The sequence below is a fragment of the Phyllopteryx taeniolatus genome, chromosome 7 (genome assembly GCF_024500385.1).
Source record: "Phyllopteryx taeniolatus isolate TA_2022b chromosome 7, UOR_Ptae_1.2, whole genome shotgun sequence".
In the NCBI taxonomy this organism is placed as follows: Eukaryota; Metazoa; Chordata; class Actinopteri; order Syngnathiformes; family Syngnathidae; genus Phyllopteryx; species Phyllopteryx taeniolatus.
In genome coordinates this window covers 19,923,646-19,941,758 of record NC_084508.1, presented here as the reverse complement: position 1 = coordinate 19,941,758, position 18,113 = coordinate 19,923,646, and the positions used below count along the sequence as shown (strand labels likewise).

Here is an 18,113-nt window from a genome sequence, read left to right as displayed (position 1 = left end):
AGAGCCAACCTGCAACCAACAGTTAATATTAAAATGTAACAACAAACATATTGCATGTAACATTTATAAGATGACAATTTTGATGCTGGAACAAAATGATTCCAAATCGTATTTATTTCAGGGAACAGATTGTGTTTGACTTTGGAGGTTCTACTGTAGATACGACTAAATATATAGGGTGTTGGCTTGAGCTCTTAGGAGATAGTCAGAGCTGTCATCATGAATTTGCTGATCGTGATACTGGAAATTTGGTGCTCAAAATTCAAATATTCCCTCACCAGACCCTTGGTAATACAATGTAAAAAGAGGTTATTCAAACCTGAGTGGAATTTGAACCATATGTTGGAAAGCTTGGGGCTTTTATCTTATCCCTACTCAGGTATTCCCCCATCCACAAAATCAGGTCAAAAGGTTAGGTCGATTGCCGTCAAGACCCGCGCCCCCTCCCGATAATTCTTTTACAGAGCTACCTCCTTTCACAATTAAAGAAAAGGCGAACCCGGTTTTGTGCTTACTTCATCAGCTCCATGCATCCCTCCTAAAAATATCGTAAGAGAAATTATAGTTTTAACTGGCTGGAGGAATTGGAGGGCTCTAAACCTACCTTTGGCACCTGATTAAAACTCAACAGGCATTTTTTAGAGGCATATTTAGGGGGAGGTGCGACATGGAAATGAAATGTATTCATAAATTACTGGTTAAAGTCATTAGATTAGACCGTGTGTCTTGTGCGGCAACAGGCCTATGCATAACGCACCAGCCTGACTTTTTTTTTTCCCAGTCAGGCCGTGATTCGATGTTGCAGATTAGGTTCCACGTAATCATAATAATCACACCATTCTTTCTTCATATTTTAAATGTCTTAGTGATAAATAAACCTTCCATCCATCTATTTTCTGTACCGCTTTATCCTCACTAGGGTCACGGGTGTGCTGGAGCCTATCCCAGCTATCTTCGGGAGAGAGGTGGGCTACACCATGAACTGGTCGCCAGCCAATCCCAGGGCGATAAATAACCTAATATTAGTATTTCTTAACACAAACATAGCTACTATGATAAAATGAAATGCAAATACAACAAAATCTTTGTTTTTAGAGATCCGTTTCTCAAGTGGGATGGCACAAGCATCTTGATTGGTGGCCACGGCCACCTTTGGCCTGCCCATGGTGACGGGTGTGTCCAAAACCAGGAAGATGATATGCATCTGTGAGCTAGTAGCTTTGGTAGCTACACCGGCGGCAGTTTTTGCGAGAGGCACAGGCACAACTTTCATCTCCTCTATTTGGCAACCTGCTGTTGCTGAAGCATTGCTGTCGCAGAGGATGTGGAGGCTACAGCAGCCCCTCCAGAGAACATGGCTGTGATTTTTTAAATTGTATTTATTTTTTTTGCAGCATTTACAATGAAATTCTCAAATCTCTTTGCTTGCAACGGTTGTGCACCCAGTTTCTTTTGCCCGCGGTTATCACCAACAGATCCTGTATTTAATCACATCTTTTGCCACACCAGCCAAGTGACGATGATCCATACAGTCACGCGTGGATCACTCTACATGCATGCAAAACTGTCATTGCACCTCACTTAAAGGGAATGAGTGAAATAAGCCACTTTTGGCAGAGAATAAAGTCGGCTGTGTTTACGCCCACTGGCGCAGACAGGCCCTTTTGTTAAATACACCTGTGGCGCGTGTCTGCGAGATTATGACAACCTGTTCTAACCCACCCAGAGTTAAACGACGCGCTGCACCGGATTTGCACTAGTCAGGAAAATAGAGCCCGTAGAGTTGTTCCCTGTGGTGCAGCTATAACAGCTTCTATACACTGCTGTGAATATGGCTCTTAGCTTGTCCATCCACCCAGAAGAATAATTGTGAGGTCATGCCTTTATGGACCTTGTTGTGTGCACTGGAACAGTCATACTAGAACAGAAATTTAAGGCATATGATTGTCCAAAATGTCTAAGGGGTAAGGGACAGCAAGGAATATTGTGGTTAGTAAGTCTGCCTCACATTCAGGAAATCTGGGTCAAAGTGCTGTTGGAACATAGCGTATGCAAGTCCTCCCCGTGCTCGGGTGGGTTTACACATGGTTTAAAAATGGTTGTCTGTCTGTAAGTGCCCTGCGATTGACTGGCGACCAGTTCATGGTTTACTCTTGTCCAAAGTCAGCTGGGAAAGGCTCCTGCTCACCAGTGTCCCTGATGAGGACCATTGGCAGCCTATAGAAAATGGATGGCACCTGCTTATTAATTAATATTTTTTCCACATACTCTGCTATATTACCTAAGACACAATTCAAAAGTGCACACACTTTTTCACAGATGTGTTCCTTTTTTTAGTAACCAGGCACATAAAGAGTGGGAAAGACCAAACAGAAATATGAACATGAAAAGAACAAGATCAGGCATCCGCTATTTTTTCCAGACCGAAAAACCAGAACGAGCAAGGAATTAATTCAACAGTTATATCAATACATGAGCGAGATAGAGAGCAGAGTTTCCTATGAGTGGAGCAGAATTTACCGCTCTTACGCTTCATCAGTGTGCTGCAGGGCTGGCTGTAAATCTGCAGATTGATCAAACTGTAGAGCCAAGGGGATCCAAAGCCTTATCTCCCAGTAAGGGTTCTGCAAAGTCGAAAAGTGTGAGTGTGAGTGATGGCGGTAGCTATTGAGCTTCCGCTTGGAAACCTTCGCCATACAACACTAGTACACACGGCTTGCTTATTTCACATGTTTCAGCATGGTATAATTCCGAAAAGTGGAAATGTAAAATTGTCAGTACAGAGTTAGTTGGTTTTGAACACTTGAAGGATATATTCAAAAGGCATTTTTTGTCTTCTTACCTGCAGTGAAAAAATGACCTCATCCTGTTCAAATCCATACCATTATGTCCACCACACCTGACACTTGTGCCAAAAAAGATATAAACCATCTACTACAACGTGAGTCGCTGAGGGAGGATTACCTTTATTGGCTATCTGAAGCCTGAAGGCTCAGCATACAGGGAATCTACTGTATCTGTATGGGAGGGTGTCTCCCTAGTTAACAGCAGTCTTTGCCTTCAGTATCACACAGGGAGGTGGATCTAGAAGGAGGGAAGGAGGTCACAGGTTGGAAGAATAGAAACCTGCAGTCTGCTCCCCCAAGGCTATGCTACTGCAAACCGTACTTGTTAGTGGAGAAGAGTTCCATTTTAAGAACCCAAAATAGCTCAGACCAATGGAAGTAAGATAAGGTGTGTGTGGGGGGGGGGGGGGGGGGGGGGGGGAGAGAAAAGGGCGCATTCGGGGCATGTGTGAGTGTGTTATCAAGACTACTGTAAATCCATAACTTAATAAAAACTATATATAACACATTATCCATAACTGAAAATGCGGTAATAGAAACCGCACTCGAGGCCAGGCATCACAGTATATGATGATAATCTGTTTTAATTTCTCATGTCAAGCCAATCTGTTTCTTCACTCAATTTTGCAACTTCTATTTTGTTTCGCTATATGCATTAAATGGGAAAATTTAGTAGTATAAAAGCAATTTATATAATTTTATACCTCCAGCAAAGTTGCACTAAGAAAACAATTACCCTAAAATACAGTAACACTACAGCCAATATACATTAATAATTCCAGAATTTTTTCTGGAACGTTCAGTAGTCTTTACTTTCTTTAGTGCTGGTTACAATCAAACATGGCATGAAACCATAACATCCTGATCTGAGTTATATTTAGTTTTATATGGACAGATACTATATCATTGGTTTCTATAGTAACTGTATAGTAAATCTGCATTTTTCTCACAATTCTTACCTGAATAGTACACTTTTCACTATTCACTATTTTATAATGTAAATAATGTCTCATGGGGTTTAAAAAGCTTAAGTCTTCTTGGCCATCATTTTGAATATTTTGATATTGTTTTTGCATTTCCTGTGTTTGCGATGATTATTAAATGTATTGCTAAAAGTAATGAATAATGTCTATAAAATCAGTGTCGTTTATACAGTATACGGATACAGTATGTACCTTTTTTCATTACCCTTCTTTCTTTGGATTTCTAGTCATCTATTGTGCTGTACACTATTAAGGGGATTCTGTGATCTAGTGATCACTGGCTATAAAACAAAAAAATGAGCAGAACACCCTGTTGAAGAATATTCCAATTGAAGGCAATTGTCAAACCCATCAAATATGGATTGCTACTTGTGGGCAATGAACATTATCTCATAGCCACCCACTGTTGTTCTCATTGCTAACATCTTCCCCAAATCAGCATGCTTCTAATGGACTGATGTTTCCTTCTTGTGGTTGAAAGGTGACTGTAACTCTTTCCAGATGTATCACTGTAAATAATGGATTGTTGCATAGTGTGAGGAAAACTGAACAAGGAGAAACAAAGAGCTGGAAGATGAGCTCACTTTTCAATTTGTTGGCTATAAATAAAAAACACATGCAGGGAAACTGTAGGATTCTCTTTCTATATCGTTGCCATAAATCAACAATTCTGAGGACAGATGCATAGATGTACTGTATTTCCTAAGCAGAGGGAGCAGGAGGGAGACTGGAACTTGAGAAGAGAAAACCCAGGCCAGGATTTTCTAATGGATAAGATTCTCCAACATCATGCTTCTCTGCTTCCCCACTCCTCCTCCCTCCCTTAAAGAGGACCTGCCAGGAGTCTGCTGACTCCTTATACAGTATCTTCTCAAATATCTTAGTCTAAATCGCTAGCCTGTTTCCTGCACAGCACATGATGAAACATGTCACAGTTGGACTTGTGCTTGATTTAAAAGTTGTGGGATTTTCTTGACCATTGAGATAAATGAGCGTGTCATTCACATAAAAGCAAGCAATTTTCTCACAAATTGTCTCCCAAACTTTCTCAGGGCCCATACCCCACACTTATGATATGCAGACATCCACCGGTCTGAGGGTAATCTCAGTTTGAGGTCTCAGATGTCTGGGCCATCTGCTAGAAAAGGGAGTAATTCGTGTCAGAATGAAGTATGAAATCATTGAGAGGGAGGGGGACAGAACTAAAGTATTGCAGACTTTGGTGGAGATCTGTAGACAAATTTGCACGTGCTGTCCGGGCTTGACAGGCTTCCTATAATCTTTGGCCTGATAAAGTGATTGTACATACGTCACTTTTTCCTATCTGTTATGTCCTCTATAGTCTGTATCTCATAATATTCCTGTTTTCAAAGAAATATTGCAGAAAACCATTTGTCAAAGAAGAAACTCTGGGCATTCACTGGCAGCACATCAGAGGGAAGAAAAGACATGACACAACGATAAACAGAAGAGGTTAAATATTATGACTGATGGCTTTTTTGGCTGTGTGCATGCGTCAGTTGGCACCCCATGTTACCCTTTACTGGATTTCAGGCAATTTAGGACCTGTTATTTTGTCACACCGCATTGCTTAGCTCCAGTATTTTAGATTTTGTCTGTTTTCGTCGGTTTGGTTTGTGGGAGAAAGAGAATGTTTCTGTTTGGTGGAGTTCAAATACTTTTTCTTTCTCTACAGAAAAGAACGTCGCAGCTAAGGACCGCAGACGTGTGCGCTCAAGGAAAACATGGGGGCAGTTGAAAAGAAAACGTAATCTTTCACACCGTTGTGGGGGAAAATGCAGTAATTTTCAATTCCCAACATGTATTGTTCAAAAACACATGGCTTGTGGGAGCAGTACAAGTAATCAGAGAACAAATCCTGAATTAGAGTGGTAACCCACAATAATAAAGAGTTAATGTCAGTATTCATCTTCTCAAAATACGTTTTCCACTACCTCAATGGTTCTCAAACTTCTTTTCACCGAGTAACACCTAAAAATAGCGCTTGGCACTCCAAGTATCACCATAATAACAAACATTAAGATGTAATAGCGCAGCAGGCGCAACTGTTCATCAAAAACCAGGCTGAGGTTTTATTCCTGAAAAGTATATTTTATAGTTTTTACAGTTTGCAGATTAAGATTCAGCTAAAATACAAGAAAATGAAAACCTGTACTTAAATAATGATTCAATTAAAATTGATTCCATGTTTAAGTTACATAAGAATTAGAACTAAATAAATGTTTGAAAACATTGCTTGTAAATGATTAAATGCAAATGAATTGCACTTATAAGTTAAATACAACTGAAGTGTACAAAAAATATACTGCACTGGATTAAATAAATAAATAAATAAATAAATAAGCCACTGTTACGTTATGCAGTGTTTTAACATCCATCCATCCATCCATTTTCTGAGCCTCTTCTTCTCACTAGGGTCGTGGGCGTGCTGGAGCCTATCCCAGCTGTCATCGGGCAGGAGGCGGGGTACACCCTGAACTGGTTGCCAGCCAATCGCAGGGCACATACAAACAAACAACCAGTCGCACTCACAGTCACACCTACGGGCAATTTAGAGTCTGTGTTTTAACATTTAATTCAGTAATTTGTTTACATACCACTTGAGGAAGTTGGCGTACCACTGTGGGTACTCGGACCACACTTTGAGAATCACTGTCCTCGCGCTTAAATCATAGCCTGGCAGCTAAGACAATCGTTATTTGAAGTAGAAAAAATTTAATGATATGCAGTACACGATGATAGGAAATTTAGTTGGACGATAGATTGTCCCACATATTGGGCATCGAGAATCAATTGGAAGCGGGAAGCGGGACTAACATTAAAATTAAAACAATTCGGTTTCTAGTTTCGATGCCTGCAGTTCGCCGAGCCGAAAAAGAACACATCAACGAAACCAACGAAGAAGTGGCAAAAAACAACAAAGTGCCGAAAACCAACGAAGAAGCGTGCCACCGCAATCAAAAGTGTGTCTTTCACTTTGTTAGAATAAATGACAAGTCACCTCAGTGCTACACTTGCAATTATATTATATTGTGCAAAGGAGGCTTCATCATGTGTCGAAGTAATAGCGTGCTGTTTTTGACGTGCTCTGAAACAGCACGCTGAACATAAGTGAAGTCGTGATCGGATGAGTGAAAAAAAATGTCTACAGTAATGCTAACACTGAGGCAGCTCAGTTAAACTGTGATGTTATGTAAACTGTTATGTTTTGTTTTTTGTATAAATGGACATGCAAGTTTGTTGTGTTGCCTGACTTGCCACCACTTGGGAACAAATTTGACATACTTACTCGTCCGTATTGATGCGCTCACCTTGCTCATTCAGTTTACGGGCGAAATATACCCACAGCGGGTTTGATTTTTGGCTGTGTAATGGTCCTCTTTTTCCTCTTAATTTTGCCTACATTACCATGTGTTGGCCCTCACGAGGCTCACATGCTGCATGTCTGTGTATGAAATGAGCAGATCAAAAGAGACTAGATTACTGACAAGAGGGAACAAACGCGCCCAGGTGCTTACCGATGCACAGAGTGAACCCTACAGTCATCTATTCTCTTTGGAAGCAGGAGAGGTGGAAAACAAACACACGTGCTGCTTATGGCAAAATAGCAAGGTTGGCAAATTATTAAGTTCATTTTCATTTGTCATGCGATTAAGTGATTTAGTATCATCCCAGGCTTATTAGTCGTAGTTGTCGTAGATATCAGCGGTATAGCAGCAATCAGAATCAAAATCAGAATCATCTTTATTTGCCAAGTATGTCCAAAAAACACACAAGGAATTTGTCTCCGGTAGTTGGAGCCGCTCTAGTACGAAAACAGACGGGGGATGTTGGTGTTAAAATCGGGTTGCGGGTTGAGTCAAATGTTATTTTTAGTATATGCCACGAGCAGTCATAAAGTGGATGGTGGCCTGCAAATAGCTGGCGGGCCTGACTTTAGACACCCCTGTGCAACAGTTTATAGTAAGTTTACACACAGTCAGGGCAGCACGGTGACCGACTGGTTAGCACATCTGCCTCACAGTTCTGAGGATCGTGGTTCAAATCCTGGCCCCGCCTGTGTGGAGTTTGCATGTTCTCCCCGTGGCTGCGTGGGTTTTCTCCGGGCACTCCAGTTTCCTCCCACATCCCAAAAAAATGCAGGGTAGGTTAATTGAAGACTCTAAATTGCCCGTAGGGGTGAATGTGAGTGCGAATGGTTGTTTGTTTGTATGTGCGCTGCGATTGGCTGGCGACCAATTTAGGGTGTACCCCACCTCTCGACCGAAGATCGCTGGGATAGGCTCCAGCACGCCCGCGACCCTAGTGAGGATAAGCGGAACAGAAGACGAATGAATGACACACAGTCAGTTTACACATAGTCAATGAATTACTCGACCAGTTGGACTACTTAATACTTAATCTTACCAAAGGGGCGACGGTTAGATCAGGGTAATAAATTATGGCAGCTATAAATCATCAAAAGGAAAACGAAACATTACAGTAGTTGTAGTAGAAGTAGTAGTGATCAAAATGTAAAGTGTCTGTTTTATGCAAATTATTTGACTGAAACCGAGCACTGGTAACCCACACTACCTCACTGTTCAGGTGTAACAATACTTTGCGCCAATGAATGCAGTGCATCTTTTTTGGCAGTCATTCTCTGCCATTAAACATAAAGTATCCCCAAAAAGAAAAGCTACTGGCATGCCTTAAGCAGTTATGATTATGGTTAAGTGAGTAGAGAAACAAAAAGGTTTTACAAACACAACATCTAAATTTACACTGCCCATTCATTTGAGGGATGATCAAAGCTTGCACATTTTTAATAGGTGTGGAAGGTAAGTGACAAGCTCGCGGAAGCACACACTGTCACAGTGTAGCCTTAGGTAGTTTTACAGTTTTTTTTCTACTTATGATGTGAATCTCTTCATGATTTTGGAAACATTTCCACCTCACACAAAAGGAAAAAAGAAGCAAAATATAACATGCTGCAATCACTGAGAAGTCTTTGTTCTGGTGTGATCCAATTTCTTTTTCATTTATTTTTTTACCTCCATCGAAGAGGAAAATCGCTTTTATCCGTAATGATTCAACTGTAAGTCTCTTATCAGCATTAAGCTAAACAAATGTTCCCTGAGTGGTTCTGAAGGTTGCTGTTGACCGGACCATTGTAAAATGGCAATTTCATCAAAAAGGACTTGCTATGGAAAATACTTCTTGCAGTCTGGGGAACCCAATTTTCTACACACACACAATGTTTTTTTTTTTTTCTTTTCTTTGTTTTTTTTTTTTAACGGCCGTTTCCTTGTTCCTGAGTCATGGTGCTGCGTTTGGAACCCTTTCAATGACTTAAAAGTTACTTGTCCACAGGATCACCTTTTAGGATAATCTTATTAAACATAAGATGGTCTGGTGTTTGACGTCCTTGGTAGGGAAGGGTCAAAATCGGGATTGGCTTTATATTAGCATCGGGTTTAAGACAAAAGACGAGAGAAACGTGTAAGTAAGACAAATAAAAAAGACTACTTAGGTACTGTTGCGCAGATTGCGTTATTCAACCGCTTTTTTAAATTACATTTAAAAAACTTTCACTAGATGCCCATTTGAAAAAGCATGTTTGTAGTATAATTGATGAGCTATCTTAATTTCATTCCAAAACTACTGTAAGTTTGTAACCTATGTAAATAACTGTTCTGTTGGTAGATTGAAACCCCCCAAGTAGGGAGTAAGGACAGAAATAGACTAATGCGTAACAGTTCCTACTTTTTCACGTCTGCAATGAAGGTATGTCTTTGATTTTCTGAGAGCAGAAATGAAAGTCCAAAGTAGCCAGATGGTTCTGTGGCAACATCCTAACTCTCTCACTTTCAGCACCTCACATTTGCACTCTGCTCCCCTTCACATGTCACTTTTTGATATGCAGGGATGAGAGCCATAGCAGGCAGAAGTTTGGCTCAGTGAGATACTGTATTTGCTTTATCATTGATTTCCTTAATCCAAAAACTCTTCATGGATAAAAGCTTGCCAAACTCCCCGAGATCAGTTCCTTCTCAAGGCGTTTTGCCCATACGTCGTTCATCAAGGTCTGCAGATGGTTGAAAAACAGTTTGGTAACATTTACTTGCACTTGACAGAAAGATGTTCACCTATGAGCCCTACAACAGTAGGGGATCTACATCTTACAGCAACAATTTGAATCTTGTTCGTATTGATGAGTGCTGCCTTTCTTTGGAAATCCATTTTTATCAAAACTGCAATTCATTAAAGACAGATTAGCTGCGTTCGAGCAAAACATTTTGGGAGTTATCTACTTTATTTCAACAGCACAAAACTACAGTTTAGTAGAACACGTAGTTGTCTGAACGCACGACATAGTTTTAAAACATTTATCAAAAATAATGTGCCCCAATTATAACCACTTTAAAGATCGTAAAATAGACTGTATAGACAAAAGTATTGAGACATGACATCAAGTGAACTTGAAAGAACAATAAGGTTCAAAGACCCTCCATTCTTCTGGGAATATTTTCTACAAGATTTTGGAGTGTGTTTGTGTTTCATCCAGAAAAACATTTCTAAGGTCAGGAGTCAGTAATGTTGGATAAGAGGGTCTTTGTCAATCTCTGTTCTAGTCTATCCTTAAGGTCATCCAAATCAAACTTATCCAGCCGTGGAAAATATTTACAGTGCTTTAATTAGGATTGTAACAGTTAAAAGGATTAGGTGCAGAATTAAGGTAATTAGAGCTTTAAGTAATGATGTTACTTCTCGATACTTGGAGTGCACAAGAAACTAAACGCAAATATACATGTTGTCCACTTGACAAATGTAATTGAACATGTGATATGCACAATACTAGAGCTTACTGCTAAGCTCCCTTATGGTGTTTTGATTAGCAAATTATTACCAGCATCCCATTTTGTTTAAATAGAACTTCACATAAGCCCATTTATTTGAAAGAGAAATAGTTGTATAGTTCTTATAATAATATAATATGACATCTTGGTCAACTACTTATTTTTAATAATTATGGTCAACACAAAATGTGCTTTTTAATTGAGTGTTGAGATCCTTATCAACCATAGTTACTGTACAAGTTAGGGTTAGGCTGGCTTCAAATTATACTATAACTAAAAGATAAGGTATAAACTATCTACAGTAAAAATATATATATATATTGCCATAGTACAATTTTATTTTAAAAAATGTGCATGTCATACATTGTAAAACTTTTCATTGTCATATAGTGCTCTATAAATTTATTTATTGATGTCAGTCTCGTGCAATTTACCTTTTTCCCTTATTCACTATTTTCTGCATGTAACTCCTAATTCATGCTGCACGAGTTTCTTATATTGAGTATAGATGTACTGTATGTGTGTACCAGTGGCGTGCAAAGCTCCGGTGCCGCCCTGGGCGAAGACATGACATCATCAACGCGGAGGAGGGGGCTGATACAACTTGTATGCACCTGAAAACAGATCGTCGACGGAGGCCCACCAAAGCCCATTTGGACCGTTTGGATCGCCACGTTCACCCCCTCCTCTTTGCACACCACCAGTGTGTACCGCTTGTTCGTATTCCTATTGTATATTACTCAAAACACCTACAAAGTCCAAATCCATTGTCCATATCTGTAAGACTGCATCTATTTCAGTGGCATTGGAGGCAGCAGGACAGGCCTGGCAAACAGCAACATATCCTCAGCAGATGATAAAGGATATATATATATATATAGATACAAGGAGTAGGATAATCTGGCTGTTGACCTAGTGAATGATACAAGGCAAGATAAAAAGGAGATTATCCACACATTGTTGAGCTGGGACCACAATTTAGTACGTGTGTCTATACATTTGTGTGAGTGCTCATTTTGTATTTGGATGCATCTGATGTGTCAGTATAGTGACCTGCAGGTGATACTTTGTGTAACAGTACTGTGAGATATGGATGAGGTATTATCTGGATTTCCCAAGTAAGGTTATAACGTCTGCGATTGACTGGCGACTAGTCCAGGGTCACCCAAAGTCAGCAGGGATAGACTCACTCATGACCCTAAAGAGGACAATTGATATATAAATAATAATAATAATAAAGTAGGGCTGGATTATCAGGTGATGGTTGACAATTAATTTAGTTGCTTTTGAGCCCTTGCCTGATGGGCTTCCCAGGTTCAACACATTGGCTGAAATTCAAATGATCATACTGGCATGAAGCTAGAGGGCGGAGTCAGTTTCAGCAGTGAGCAGTGGATCAACTAGAGTAGAGACTAATCATTCTTAGCTTTGGCAATGCATTTAAGTTGAATAGAAGCATTGTGATACTGTCGCTAATTTCAATAAAAATACATTATTTCAAACCAATGCTTAAGATTTTACAAACTGAACTATGCCCTCTTTTATACTGTACACATGTGGAGCACTCTTGCTTTGGAATAGGTGCCACACACACATGCACAACCACACTCCAATAAACTTAAAGTTTATATTCAGGAGGCATTTATTCCATCCAAATGTAAAATAAGCAGCCCTCTCATGGTCATCCTGAGGCAGCAGTGTAGAGGTGCAACTTAAAAATGAGAAGTGCTTTATTAGGAAGACTCAGATTGATTTCCTGTCAAAAGGCATCCATGCTGATTAGATCGATGTAGACTTGGTGGAAGGTTGAAATGGAGAAAGCTGCAGAACAGTGAACTTTCTCTTTCCCTCCTTGGAGTTGTCTCTCATTGCCTTTGGCTGCAGAGAGCTAACAGACTATACTGACTATTCTCTTAAGTAATTACCAGTAGGTGTCTATCCATATTTAATCAAGACCCACTATAAAATTAAGACATAGCCCTTCTGTGGATGCATAATGGATAGTTCTCACCGAACATGGCTGATACATACTTACTGGGTCAGTAAGTTGACAGCTTCTGGAGGAAACCCTTTAACCCATCCATCCATCCATTTTCTGAGCTGCTTCTCCTCACTAGGGTCGCGGGCGTGCTGGAGCCTATCCCAGCTGTCATTGGGCAGGAGGCGGGGTACACCCTGAACTGGTTGCCAGCCAATCGCAGGGCACATATATACAAACAACCATCCGCACTCACATTCATACCTACGGGCAATTTAGAGTCTCCAATTAATGCATGTTTTTGGGATGTGGGAGGAAACCGGAGTGCCCGGAGAAAACCCACGCAGGCACGGGGAGAACATGCAAACTCCACACAGGCGGGGCCGGGAATTGAACCCGAGTCCTCAGAACTGTGAGGCTGACGCTCTAACCAGTCGGCCACCATGCCGCCACCCTTTAACCCCCGCCTCCCAAATCAGAGTAAGATATGGATGGGCTACGACTGCTTTTTAATGAGTGAAAAAGGTAATTTAGGTCTCCTTGCCTCCCAGAGGAGTTGATTTTATCTACTTAATTCTGGGACTCATAAACCCAGGTAAGCATTGTCACAATTTGATCATGTGTTATACTATCAGGGAATCTTATTAACACATTCACTGCCATTGACTGCTTTAGAAGTCAAATATCCATTTTAACTGGGAAGGCTGGCAGTGAATGAGTTAACTATGACTTTAAAGGAAGAGTTAGCAGGTGCACATCCAAGTAAGTGAATGCCCAAGTTTAGGCCTGTTCATATGTCACTTGAAATGATTAAGGAAGGTCTATACCACTGGCACAAAAGTAATTAATTGCATCTTTTTAGTGCAATTTAAATTGTAAAGTGTGTCATCCAAACTTTATTGAAGCCTTACAAGATGTCCTTCTGTAAAAAAAAACAAAAAAAAAAAAAACTACTGTGTGCAGCTACACACTGTGAAATATTGAAACAAGATTTACAGCAGGAACCCATATATCTCTCCATAAAAGCCCAATGAAAGATAGGACATTATGTCACCTCAAATAATAACTAAAATCTGTGGCAAAGGAAGTGGACAACCCCACTATCACTTTATGAGGTCTGGCAGATCCAAAACCGCAAAAGGAAATATTTCTGACAGCCGCATGATCAGTGGCTTGTGGGAAAACAAGTAACAGACTGCAACAAGCAGTTTCACTCAAGAGGAGTGAACAATGTTAGCTGTACATATGACAGGTTGAACAATACCTAGAGAAATTGTAATAGGCAAAACTATATGGGCAGTAGCAGCTTTGGAACCTGAGAGTCATGATACAAACAAATTTCAACTATTTGTTGGCGAGATGATAGTCTGCTTTCCAACTGCTGTCGAAGTGTCTTTCAGAAAGGCAGCAAACCCACACCCAGAGGTGCAGTACTGTTTGCACACCCCTTGAATCTGACTTCACACACCTTGCAAGCCCGCATGCTTGTGATCTAATCATCTGTGTGGTGTGCAGCAAAAATAGACAGCAAAGTTTAAGTGGAATTTTACCTCCAGCTCCAAATGTTGGATCTGGTTAAGTTGGATCATTGTTAAGCATCTCCACCGTTATCTTGATTTAAACAACTGTTATTGTGTTTGTCCTTGGCCATTGAGACCCCCCTCCACAAAGTTGCACAGAAATCCTACGGCATACTATACCTATGAACCTTTTTACATTAGCATGCTAATAAACCAATCAACATCAATTAAAACAAATCATCTTACCATGTGCTTTTTGGAGGGAAAAAAATGAAGCACAAAAATCTAATGATTCTGTAATTTGTTGTATTTATTTTTGTTTAGTGCATAACCAGTTTCATGCCTATGTTAGCTTATCCACACAGATTTTGACTGTTGCTTCACTGTATATCAAAGCGGGGAGGGAAACTTCAAATGACATTGCAGAAACATCAAAATTCATCTATAATAGAGATGAAAATACAAAGCTTTGGAGCGAGTAATTGGATAAAACTTTGCAGCACGTGGAGCTTCTCAGGCCTCACTTCGCTTCATGATAATTGAAAGATGGGGGCGCAAAGACTACATTACAAAAACAGGATTAGCAAAACGCCAGTGCTGAGTGCTACATTCACTCTCGTTACACTTATTGGAGCAGCAACAGGCCTCTGGTTACGGCACACTGACTCGCTTGCCCCCCCTCTTAATCAACTTCTTCGCTCTCAATTGCATTTGCAGTGGATTATAATAAATGTGCTTCACTCTTCACACGATTAAAGTTTCACATATAAGGCCATGATAAGCTTCAGTTCTACAACAGTGTCTTTAGTTTGAAGCCAAAATTTGACAGTTCAATAATATTCAACAAACCCTGACGGCAGTTTATTTTTCCCCTCTTGTCATATCAAATGAGACTTGTGTATTATGTTGTTGTTCATTAAAAATGTTAACTTGTATATCTGGAATACCTGAGCAGTGTATTATGGGAATAGTTGATGTAAATATATTGTCAAAGATATATTAACTCAAGGCTATTTCATTTATTTTCCAGCATGTTTTCATGCTTAAAATAATGGCACTTCAAGATAATCTACGAATGACTATATCTCGCCGTATTTTTATTGAGGACTTTAAAGACGCACAATGAATTCCATACCGGATCGGTCGTGACCCGGGTTAACAACGTCCGCCACCGGCGCCGTCAACCTGCAGGCCACCGGTGGAAATTCAGGTACTGTGGGTCAAAGAAGAAGAGGTGGAAAGCAGGTTCTTCGGCAGAAAGAGAAGAGGAAAGCACAGAGCCTAGAACTGAATGTGGGGGCTTTGAATGTTGGGACTATGACAGAAAAATCTCAGGAGTTGGTTGACATGATGATTAGGAGAAAAGTTGATATATTGTTTGTTCAGGAGATCAGGTGGAAAGGCAGTAAGGCTAGAAGTTTAGGGGCAGGGTTTAAATTATTTTACCATGGTGTGGATGGGAAGAGAAAGGGAGTCTGGGTTATTTTAAAAGAGTTGACTAAGAATGTCTTGGAGGTGAAAAGAGTATCAGATCGAGTGATGAGGCTGAAACTTGAAATTGAGGGTGTTCTGTGTAATGTGATTAGTGGCTATGCCCCACAGGTAGGATGTGACTTAGAGGTGAAAGAGAAATTCTGGAAGGATCTAGACGAAGTAGTTCTGAGCATCCCAGAAAGAGTGAGTCGTGATGGGTGCAGATTGTAATGGACATGTTGGTGAAGGAAATAGGGGTGATGAAGAAGTGATGGGTAAGTACGGCATCCAGTAAAGGAACTTGGAGGGACAGATGGTGGTAGACTCTGCAAAAAGGATGCAAATGGCTGTAGTGGACACATTTTTCCAGAAAAGGCAGGAACATAGAGTGACGATGTAATCTGAAGGAGGTTACCAACTGTAAGGTAGTGGTAGGGGAGAGTGTGGCTAGACAGCATAGGATGGTGGTTTGTGGAGGAAGATTAGGAAGAAAAAGGCAGAGCAGAGAACCATGTGGTGGAAGCTGAGACAGGACCAGTGTTGTGCAGCTTTTTGGGAAGAGGTGAGACAGGCTCTCGGTGGACAGGAGGAGCTTCCAGAATACTGGACCAATGCAGCCAAGGTGATCAGAGAGGCAAGCAGGAGAGTACTTGGTGCATCTTCTGGCAGGAAAGAAGAGTAGGAGACTTGGTGGTGGAACCTCACAGTACAGGAAACCATACAAGGAAAAAGGTTACCTAAGAAGAAGTGGGACATTGAGAGGACCGAGGAGAGGTGAAAGGAATACATTGAGATGCGACATAGGGCAAAGGTGGAGGTGGCAGAGGCCAAACAAGAGGCATATGATGACATGTATGCCAGGTTGGACACTAAAGAAGGAGAAAATGATCTATACAGGTTGGCCAGACAGAGGGATAGAGATGGGAAGTGGCAATGATTAGTAAGGGGGAAGTTAGAAAGGCATTAAAGAGGATGAAAAATGGAAAGGCAGTTGGTCCTGATGACATTCCTGTGGAGGTATGGAAGCATCTCGGCGAGGTGGCTGAATAATAATAAATAATAAATTGAGTAATCAAAAAGGAGTCAAAGTTTTTGATATCCTCTTTGACATGCTTATGTGCTTCTATTTGAATTCAAAAGATTTATTACAAATACCACATACAACATTTACGCATGAACCTTTATCTCACAGGGCTGTGTGTAGGTTACTGTATGAACACATTTGTTATGAGTTCTAAAAATACATGGTATTAACCTTGTGGGGTGATCATAGTCAGCCAGATGTCCTCCCATCACCCTTGAGAGAGCAGCGTCACCCATGATCGCAGCGATTCTCTCCTCGAATGAGGTGAGGCCCTCCGCGCTAGTTCTTCCGCCTTTTTTTGGCCACACTTTGGCCGTGGGCAGCTGTCCTCCGCTTCACATCCATCTTAATGTCTGACCATTTCTTTTTTAGTTCAGCGTGTGCGCACTATTCTGTCTCCACAGCATTGACAGCCGCACACGCGCTGTCCCATTCACTCCTCTTTCGAGTGTTGTTAACGCCGTAGGACAGCGTGCCAAAGATGATTTTCTTGCGTGCCTCCACTTCATTGAGCAACTTCACATTCAGAAAAAATATTTTTCTTCATTACCTTGCTCATTTTCCAGGTGGTGATCAGTTGACAGCTCTGCCCCTCTCTTCACCCGAGTGTCCAATACATGCAGCCGCAAGTCCGATGACACGACCACAAAGTTGATCATCGAACTGCGACCTCGGGTGTCCTGGTGCCAAGTGCACGTGTGGACACCTTTATGCCTGAACTTGGTGTTCGTTATGGACAATCCGTGGTGAGCACATAATTCCAAACACAGAACACCTCTCGGGTTCTGATCGTGTGGGGGAGGGGGGATGGGGGGGGGTTGTCGTTCCTTCCCATCACGCCCTTCCAGGTCTCACTGTCGTTGCCCACGTGAGCATTGAAGTCCCCCAGCTCGTTTGAGCGGTGCGTCTAATTTGGAATAGATGCACAATAAAAGCGATGTAATTAATTGTTAAACAATTAAATAGCATTCGCTAACTATGGTGTCACGTAACTTTAAAAGTACTTGGGAATGTGCGTAGAAGCAGTAATTGAATAGAACAAAATTGTTGTCAAATTTTGGGTACAAATTAATTCGATCAAATTAAAATTGCTGCGTGAGATTTAGCAATTTAATTTCGGATTTAAAACAATTGCAAAGGCATTTAGGTGGAGTGAGAAAAATCAGCTTGTCAACTAAATTTTAAACTAATTTAACTAATCAATTTATTTAGCTTTGATAAATAAATCAAATTTAGGATTTAGTTAAACAAATTGACTTGACTGTGTGTGATGCTATCACTGCAAGTCAATTCAATTTAACGCAAGTTAGGACATTAGCTAATTAACATAAGTTTTATTTAACTTTGGTAGAAGTTAAATGTACTTATA

At 40.7% G+C, this 18,113-nt stretch overlaps 1 long non-coding RNA gene across 1 annotated transcript in view; it reads right to left on the bottom strand.

The window, feature by feature from the left end:
* Positions 1-18,113, bottom strand: part of LOC133480971 (uncharacterized) — a 42,607-nt gene that overhangs the window by 3,360 nt on the left and 21,134 nt on the right. Inside the window, exons 4-5 of the long non-coding RNA XR_009789410.1 lie at positions 2,965-3,084; positions 2,530-2,624 (exon numbers count right to left, since the gene is read on the bottom strand). This is a non-coding gene — a long non-coding RNA (uncharacterized LOC133480971). The remainder of the gene's footprint in view (positions 1-2,529; positions 2,625-2,964; positions 3,085-18,113) is intronic.